This window comes from Rhipicephalus sanguineus, chromosome 1 (assembly GCF_013339695.2).
Source record: "Rhipicephalus sanguineus isolate Rsan-2018 chromosome 1, BIME_Rsan_1.4, whole genome shotgun sequence".
NCBI classification, from domain to species: Eukaryota; Metazoa; Arthropoda; class Arachnida; order Ixodida; family Ixodidae; genus Rhipicephalus; species Rhipicephalus sanguineus.
Window position 1 is genome coordinate 190,732,334 of NC_051176.1, and position 10,211 is coordinate 190,742,544.

Genomic DNA, 10,211 nt, shown 5'->3' on the forward strand with positions numbered 1-10,211 from the left:
CTGAAATGTGGCTTGCTTGCGCAGTTTTTCTCTCAGAAGGCGGGGGCCCTACCTTGGCTTTCAGCAGCTTCCGTCGTGACTCATTAGGGAGCCTTCCAGTACAATACGCAAAGCATTGCGTTGGCTTTTCGCGCAACTGCGCATGCGTCGTACTCTTCCGCTTGCGGGCTCCCGTTAAGTGACGCAAATAGCGAGCCACAAACGCTAACGCTAACTTAGCGTACGCTATTCGAAAACTTCCTATTGTGAAATTCTGCATACCTGTCTTCCGGCAACAGGTAATGGGGAAGGGACAGCCTCATCGTATGAGAATTCTAGGTCCGAGGTTTCGTTGCTGGTCATTGACTCAAGAACACGTTTCTTTATCACTGATTCCTAGGTGAAACAAATGCCAAAGCTTAATGCCAAAGAGTAACGAACCGCATCAGATTCGCAAACATACGGAGGAAAAGGCACGTATTGAGACCGTGTGTGCATTATAATGCACACTTCAAGAAAACAGCTTGTGATAGCAAAAATACTAGGGTTGGGGTTACATGACATGCGGAAATTATCCCTAAACCCTTCCTAAGTAGATTTAAACAACAATTAAGAAATATGACACAATGATTATTGAGTAATTTGTGAATTACTTGGACGCCGTGAGCAGAACGTCGAAGACGAGAATGACGCCATGTTTCAAAGCGGGAAACCGGACCTCTCACTGTAGTATGCTTCCTGTATTGCTGGCCAGATGGCACCACATGATAGAGCATGAGATTGCACCAAGAATGTTGGCTCCAATAGTGGCGCGAATTTCGAAAACCGGGAAAAAACAATGTGCATTTTAATGCACGCGGGTCTGAAGAGGATATAACGCTCGCCGTTAGCTACGTGAAGGATCTGCGCTTTGTGGCGTAGTGGTTAGCGCCACGCGCTCCGGAGCGAGAGGCCGCTGGTTCGATTTCGCGCCTCGGAAGCATTTTTCTAAATTACTTTTCTTTGGGACTTTTATATTACATACATACTTATGCATATACGGTGCATGACGGCAGCGACGGCGACGGCAAAAACCAGCCGAGACTGTCCATATAATTGCTATCGCAATAATTCCCACTGCTTCAATAAGGTGCATTGACTCTTTCTCTTGCTGGGTTAAAGTAAGTGTTCGCAGCATCAAGTAGCAGTGATTTGCGACGAGCATAGCATTATGCGCACTAAAGTAGAAGACCGATACTGCGATTTATTGGCGAAAGATAATACACGCGCCCTGAGGTGCTTAAAGAAAACTCGCTGAAGTCTCCAAAGGACGCTTGACAAAGAAAACATTGTGTTATCTATCTAGTCCTTCACACCTTGGGCTCTACAGAAAAATATCGCGGCGAAGCGTCCCGCGGTAGTGCCGACGTCCGCACCTATATAGATGCCTCTCTTTTGTGAAGCCTCGCGCACAGATGCTGCGGCATATGTACAACCGCCTTTTCTCGGGACGGTTCTGAGTCAACATATCAGGAGAGCTGATCTAGCAATGATTGTTGCCCTCCTTGTCAGCAAGTGGCCTTATACGATGCCAATTGCCGAGAAGAGGCCCTCCACGAATCTGTAAAAGCGCACCGCGTCAGGCGAGAGTGGCATGATTGAGGGGACAATGCCAATGGTTGCACGTGAGCAGTAAACATGTGGAATAATTAGGCGCGTTGTGTGGAATTAGCAAATAATAATAATAATAACGGCTGGGGTTTTTCGTACCAAAATTACGACATGATTATGAGACAAGGGGGACTTCGGATTAATGTCGACCACCTACTGTTCTTTAGCGTGCACCTAAATCAAAGCACGCGGGTGTTCTTTGCATTTCGCGGCCATTGAAATGCGGCGCCGTGGCTGGGAGTCGAACCTGCGCCCTCCAGCTTAGCAGCGCGATACCTACGTGTTGAGCTACCCGGTAGGTTGAAATACCGGTCTCATCAGTAGCGCTTTAGAGTACTGCGTAAACATGCTGGAAATACATAATCCTGTAGCCAAGAAATACCACGCCAATATCTTCACCACGTTATAACGTAAAAGCAACTCCCTGCAGCACTGAAAAGCCCACAGGGGTATAACCTTTACCATCGCATCACACTGCCCGCTCGTAAACGTGCAGAAGACGGGTGCTCAGTTAGAAATGTGGCTCCGAGAAACGGCTTTCGTTTTTCGCGCGATTCTAGTCTCCATCTTGCAATCTTGCTCGGCCTCGTCGCTTCTGCAATGTGTACTCTGTAGCGTTATATACCAAGCACCACACTGGTTTGCTTGAACCGGTAGTGAGTTGACGGGAACCCGCTTAGGCTTGCAGTTCAGCATGTTCACCGTGCGTTTTAACGCAGCTACAGGGATCATGTCGTGTTAAACTGTCTGTAGAAGCGAAAACTTCAATGTAAAAGAATAAAGAACAGTAAATAATGGACGTGTTCTAATTCAAGATAAACAGTTACCATTTCTTGTTGTGTGGTTGATTTATAATCTGCGTAGGATATATTGACACAGCAACAAAGTACGAAAAGCTTTATACGCATGTTATGAAACACTGAGTGAGACCACAGTTATTTTTATCATTGGCAATCGTGATCTTGACAGTCATATTGATGATCATATTGTACGTGATACTTCAGGGAAGGCCTGCAGCCGCAACATTTCACTACTGAGTAGAATGTAGTTCTACTCAGTAGCAAGATTAATTTTACTCAGCAAGAATAGCCACGCTTGGGGAACTTTGTGGCCGGTCATCGCAGTAAAATCCTGTGTATGACCACAATGCGTCTCACTACGACAAATAGCGAATGGGGACGTACAATCCGAAGTATTGACGGTGCATTGGAGCTGGTTGAGAGCAATTTGACTGATTTGCAGTAGAGTTACCGTGACGCCGTTACAGCTGGAGCCCTCTTCCACATTTTACAATTGCTCTCTAGTTTGCACGCCAGCTACAGCTAGGTACATGTGCGGTGGATATTAACTTGCACGCTCGAAGAATTGCGGTTAGTTGGGATGGTAGCAGTGAGCGTAAGCGCTATATAGCGCCATGTCAAAGCGCTCTGTTGTTTTCACAGCAGTATTCCCTCAGGAAGCTTTGCCTGCACTCTGCGTTTTTTGTATGGCTGACCATACAGTCGAATCCAGGACGCCTGCGCCAGTCGTGTCCAATGCAAGGACAAAGCGGTCCGGGCCCTAGACAAGTGACAGAAGCAGGGCAAGGTGCGTGGTGTCAGGCAGTCAGAGCTCGTAAGTAGGCAGGCTGTCTATAGATGCAAGTCATCACTTGCTCGTTAGAGTACCACTTGATACCACTTGATCGTTAGACTTCTGGCCACTGAAGGGCTGTATCTATTCACCTATGTGAAAACGACTTTTTGTAAGCAAACCAGCGAACTTGAAAAATTGTCCGACTTCCACGGCTGTGTGCAAGGCGGTAGAGAAGACTTATCGCAGTAGCGACGCACTCTCTATCAACACAGCGTATTTCCTCGGTTTTTTTTTGTGCTTTCTCTTGTCTTGTGGATCACACGCGATAGGACGGCCGCAGTTCTATACTGATGCAAGCGAAAGCGCTGTTAACTCTGGTTCCGAGGTATATGCGACAGCAACCGAGATTAGACGTATAGCTTATTAGGCACATTCATGAGCACGGGAGCGCGTGTCGCACAGTGCTTTCAGCGACGCCTATATCTACACCAATGTGAGGCTCGGCACATGCGCAGCGCGTTAGCGGCGAGGCTAATTTACCATCGCGCGAAACGCATCATCCGAGCGCACCTTCGTCCAAGGTGCTCACCATTGACGTGACCGTAATCATGCCACAAACGAACTGCACATGTGCAGTTTCTTGTTGGTGTAAGTAAGCGTCGCTGAGAGCACATGTACGGCACGCGCTTCCGTCTCCCGTGTTCAGGCTAAGCGTACTAACGACTGTACAGCAAGAACATGCGTCGTAGATGTTGTAGCACATGCTTACATTATAACGTCGGAGCGTGTGTAAGGCAGGTTAATGCGTAACCGTACACAATAGCGAAGTAACGCGGCATCCAAATAGAGGCCTGCTTGATACTGGATGCCAGCGTTCTGATTAGGAACAGTTCCAGCCTCAAGACGGCGCTACATGGCCACCTTTTCTTGAAGCTGAGTGTACATTTGGCAACATTGCCTTTGAACTTTAATCTATTTGCAGCAAACAGCAATAAGGACAGCGCTGTGGGTGATAAGAAAAAAAAAAAACTGTTTAGAAGATCGTTAGGGGACCATAGTACTGAGGTGTAGCTTACGGAGGTTTGGTGATTAGTGCAATACAACGTGATTCTTTCAGAATGCATGACATATTTCATTGGGCTGCAGTTTTGTTATTTATTATCCGATTTTAATGTGGTTTGCGGCAAAAGATTCAGGAAGTATGAAATGTTACGATCCGTCCCGTTTTATGATGCGCAACGCAAGAAGAATAAATAAGAAGTAACATTTCTAGGAAAATTGCAAACATCACTGCCGACACATTGCGGAGTGTTGCAGTCAACATGGAGCGGCGAGTTCAGTTACGCCTACTCCAGGAGGGTGGTCGCTTTCAGTAGGATAAGTGATTATAAACATTTAAACCTTTACAAACCTGTCATAGTCACGTTTGATATGCTGAATGACAACCAGAGTTCTTAACAACGTTTTCTAGGCGCAAGCCATCCCTCCTTGTATAGCATTTCATGGTTTTCCTTATTTCTTATTTATTCTCTTTTTCGACGTTGCATATACAAAAACGGATGGAACGTTAAATTTGTATCCTTCCTGAATGTTTTGCCGCAGACCGCATTACAATAGAATATTTTTTTTAAAACAGAACTACAGCCCAGTGAAATAGGTCAGTTCTAAAAGAGCCACCCTGTACAATGCAATTGGGACCTTCCTTCGTTGCCTCACTAAGCAAACAATTTAAAAAAATAAATAGATGGGGAGGTTGAAGTTTACTAATGAATTGCCTCTGCGTGGTGTGATGCAATTCCTAGAAATTTTCTTGACGTCTCAGGATGACCACGTGTGCTGGCGACACTCCCATAGACCTCACCAAATCGTGTGTAGACAAAACGAACCCCAGCTTTGATGCTCAGGTTACGCTCCTTTAGAAGTAGCTTACACTCGCGTTGCTGTAGTCACTAACGCTGAGCGTTTAAAAAAGTCAGTTGCTTTGTCCATGTTCGAACATGGTTGCAGAAAGGTTTAACAAGAAAGTCACAGTTATGCCTTACATTCATTCTTTATCGCACAGGCTAAAGAAGGTGGAAAGGAGATAAGGTGTTAATAATGTTTTTATAAAAACAACGTTAAAATTTTATACGCAGCCGTATACGACTGTCAGCAAGCTAGGTATGATATGCGCCGCCAAGCAGAGAAGGAATGAACAGGTCAAGGATAAAAAGAGGACAGACTTTTATGTTGTAAAACACAGCAATAAATTTACAGACTACCGTACTGATGTAGCTTACGATCACGCTTACAATGTTCTTTTCACGTGCGGTCGTTTCCAACATAGGGCAAAAGCTGCAGAGATTAATGGAGCATAAAATATCGTTAACTGGAGGATCGCCATCTAGTCTTTCTTTGCACCATCGACATTGTAAACAGAAACCGAAATTCGTAGAATGCGTCATATTACGCAGACACACGAACGAAGAAACGCGTCCAATGGTCAAGGCTTGGCATATCAATAGTGGTGGAAGCGCATACGGGAGCCAGCCATCGATTGACTTGCATGGAGAAGAAATGAAATGTCTGAGGCAGTTACCTCTCACGTAATTCCACACATGTGTCCGCATGTCGCCACTTCCTTGTCACGGGAAGTTCAATTCGGTCCTCACGTAACAGAGTGGCCACGTATCCTGCGCACTGGGCGCGGTCGGTTTCGATATCGCCATTAACCCCTTCAGGTTTTCGCCGTACATGTACGGCAGAAGCTTCCTGGTACCAAAGGGTTTTCGTCGTACATGTACGGCATAGCGTTTATTTTAAAACGCGCGCCTTTTTCGATCATTTCTCTTGTTTGGCCTGTGCTTCCACACTTCGGGAATACGTGGAATTTTTTTCATGCGCCGATGTCTCTCCGTTGTATTTTTTTTCGCTTCCCAAAACGGCGCGCCGCCTATCGCTTGCCCATCCGAGCGCGTTCGCGGTGCAGCTGGTTTAAAGTGCGCGCCTTTTTCGATGATTTTTCTTGCTTGGCATGTGCTGCCACGCTTCGGGAATACGTGGAATTTTTTTCATGCGCCGATGTCTCTCCGTTGTTGCTTTTTTTATGCTTCGCAAAATGGCGCGCCGCGCGCCGGCTATCGCTTGCGCAACCGAGAGCGCCCGCGGCGCGGTTTGGTTTCAAACGCGCGCCTTCTCCCATTTCTCTTGCTTGAATGTGCTGCCACGCTTCGGGAATACGTGTAATTTTTTAATGCGCCGATGTCTCTCCGTCTTTTTTTTTTTCTTTCCAAAGCGGCGCTGCGGCTTTCAGTAGCGCATCGGAACGCGTGCACGCGGTCCGGCTCGTTTCGGTTTCGTCCCTTCGGGTGGTTTTTCGCTTCTTGCGCCCGCAAAGCTGATGGCTGTTTGGTTTCTAATCTCTCAAAGGGTGACCGCTTGTTACCTCTCGCATTTATTGCACCCCGGCGCGCGATTACATCTGTTTCCGTGCGGCGCTAAATTACACAAACGACGCCGCCGTGATTGCGTTTTCCTGTTTTGGGTTCTCGGAAAAAACTAACTACGTCTTGTTGGCGATAAGACGAAGTATTACTGTAACTTTTTCACTCATTTTGCTTTCCGGACGGGCGCAGAACCATAGTTTCTTCCTTGCGCTCACTGACGCAGTTCGCTCACGCTATGGAAGCGCGCGTCGGTTGCGCTGCTGCCGGTGAGTCGAGCAGCGATTCTTCCGATGCGGACTATTCCCCAATTGCCGATCAGAAATCTGATTCATCGGATTTCAGTTCGTCAGACAAGGATTTTTTGACGAGTTCAGACTCCGATGTCGATCAAGGAGCGACATCTGAACGCGTGGCGCGGGGAGCCATGCTTCAAAGATTATCACACGCTGAAAAGTTTTTAGTGTTAGAGCACGAGCGTTTTAACCGGAAACGTACTCTGGTGCGCTTATTTTTGTATGTTTGTGAGCTATGTTTAATACAATGCATAATTTTATTCATAAAAAACTGTGAAGCTTTTTTTTAGGATTCTGCTTGATTTTACTACGAATAAACCATATGTATGTAACAACAAAAAGATTTTTTTGTCACTTTACGGTCACGAAAAAAAATTTTAGACAATTTTTTTCTGAAATAGGATCGTCTGAAGAATTTATTTCAGCAATAAAAAAATTACACATTTTTGGACTGGATTTTGCGAAAAAATTCGACCCTCAAAGGGTTAAAGTTCGATGACGAATATCTCGAATTACGCGCAACTATTGCGTCTTGACACCTATAGCGCACTGAGGTACGACGAGGACGCGGCGCTAACTTCCAACAAACGATTTATTTTACGAAGCAGTACAAGTGAAAATATAGGAACCGGGTAGCAGCACACGCAGGCGCATATGTACAAGGTTAGAACTTTTAAAAGATGTGAAAGACAGATGAAGATAACATAAAAATGCAGCGAAAGAACAAGATTACAACAGCAACTATTGCAATTTTTAAAAAAAAATGGTATGATATAAATTGTCCCGGAATACAACATCCTAATATAAACTGCCCTAAAGTAAATAATTAAAAAGTTAACGAACTTTTGTTAGCTATAGTCATTTCAATGTCATTTTAGTTGCGGTAAAGTATTTCCCCGTAGAGTTCATGTGCGAAAATGACAGGAGCCTGACTGTAATAGGAATTTTACTAAAAATCTGTACTGTTAAAAAAAACTGTATTTTTCTAAATATGGTTAATCACTGTAGCAAACAAAAGCTGCAGTTTTTGCTCATGATAGCTCGTGCTAAATTTAGTACATTTTGCGTTCCTGATTTTCCTATATCGTATGCAGGTATACGTTTCCAACTAGCCTGGCTAACGTAATTGATATGCGAAAATTATTTTCTAGTGCGAGTTTGCAGTGTTGAGATAGCTTATAACTGTGCATTGAAATAATCGAAATATAACTATGCTTTTAAAGAAGACCTGTTCTGTGCGCAAGAGAATGAGTTCTGGGTACTAAGCTGTTATTATTTTTTTAACGCAAACGTGTACGTTCATATATCTTGCTTCTAGTAGGTCTCTAGACGAAACGTCCACAGTTTAATATATGGCAGGATAGTAGGCATTATTATGTCGACTAATGTAGCAAAATGTTACTATAGTGGTGACCTACAATGTGTGCGATCCCATAGATAGCTCACCGAGATATGTCAAGCATGGACATTCCAAGTCATCTGTTCCCCAAGTAAAACTTTCAGCGTGTCTTGGATAGCACCTTATCAATCTCACTATCAGTCAGTTCAATAACAAGAAGCCGAACATATTTGCTGCGTGACAAAACTTGGTTTACGGGTTTAACAGCCCAAACGATCCAGGCTATGTGAGACGCCGTAGTGGAGGGCTCCGTATAACTTCGACCTCCTGGGGTTCTTCAACGTGCACTGACATCGCACAGCACGCGGTGCTGTAGCAATTCGCCCAACCATCGAAATGCGACAGCCGCAGCCGGGTGTGGACGAAACGTAATCGCTTTGGTTTTATCAATGGAAAATTCAGGTAATTGCGAGCGGCCCACCATCTCAGCCCCTTATGTTGTATATTTAGTTGCCATGTACGCATTAAATATTTAGCTTATTAAATGAGGACCAAAATACAGTATCAAAAATTGTCTACCTCATCGCCGTGTAGTTTGTTTTGTTTTTTAGAAGGAGAAAACAAGTTGTCACATTAACAGACCTTCCGTCTATTAATTTCGATATAACTGCAGGCGCTTTCGCTGGAAAGATGTGGACCCGTATATGTTCACGCACGCAAAAAAAAAAGAAGAAAAAAACATGGCTGATCCCTCCGTCTTAGGAATCGGTATAACACGAAAGTGAAACGTGTCTTCACAGAAGTAGTGCTCATTGTGTAGTGATATATGGGAGCTTGTACAATGTCTATTCGTGTTTGGCAGCTATAGCACCGTTGACGTGGATGCACCCATGTTGACAGCATGTCTCTATCGCGACGACTAACGCCCATGATCATGATTAAACCGTTGTGGTAGCTGACGGTGTGAACATATATTTGGACACAGCGAATCGTGAATCCCGCGTAAGGATGATATCAACAAGATCATAATCAACACAGGTACCCGGTATGCACTTCTTCAAAGCGTCGTCAATTAAGGAGAGAAACGGCACGGTGTGCGCTTTCTAGTAATGGGTAGCCGACGCCTGTGCTCATGCATACATAACACACACTGCGCTTCAGCAACACGGGAGGTAGAGGTTCGTAGCCTGAGCCGCAAACGCGTGCGTCCCGCTAGCCTCTGTCTCGCAGGCGCTGCTCTCGCTCCACCAAGGCACGACATTCGCCCGTCGAAATCGCGTCCTTTCTGCAACGCATATTACAGCAGTTTTTGTTAGTCTGTGCTCTCGCAATTGAAGCAGTCGGCGGCGGAGAAATCCCGTTGGTGCACGTGGAAGCTGCACTACTCCGATGAGCCGACGCACGCTAACACGAAGCCAAAGGCAAAGAACGTAACTGCGTCAAGGGTGCCTCGGCGACGCCAGCGCGGCCAGTCTACCTCTCTGGTATCGAGACGCTTTGACCATGACCTCCGATATCGCGTGCAATCTCGGAATAAGCGCTAGTAAGTGTCGATCGTGAAGCATTACTTCTTTTCACATCTCACAGACGGTGGCTCCGCCCGCCGCGAAAGAGAATGTGCGAAAGATATAAGGCGCGTTCGCGCCGTGTCTAGCATCTACCGAGTTGGCTTAGTCGGTAGGGCGTCGGGCGCTTGCCGTCGCGGCCGCAACGTCGTGGGTTCAATTCCCAGCGGGGTATCTTTTTCTTTCTCACCCGTTGGCGTCCATTATATCAACGTCATATCCGTGACGGATGTACTTGGTGGACACCGGCAAAAAACACTTTCGTGTTAAAAAGAAAAACCCTTGCGCTAGAACCGTTCGTAAGAGCAGGTTGCAGGCAATGGCGGCACAACGAGACGTAGTACAATGGCAAACAGCGTTTACAAATGAATGGGTTTTGGCGTCC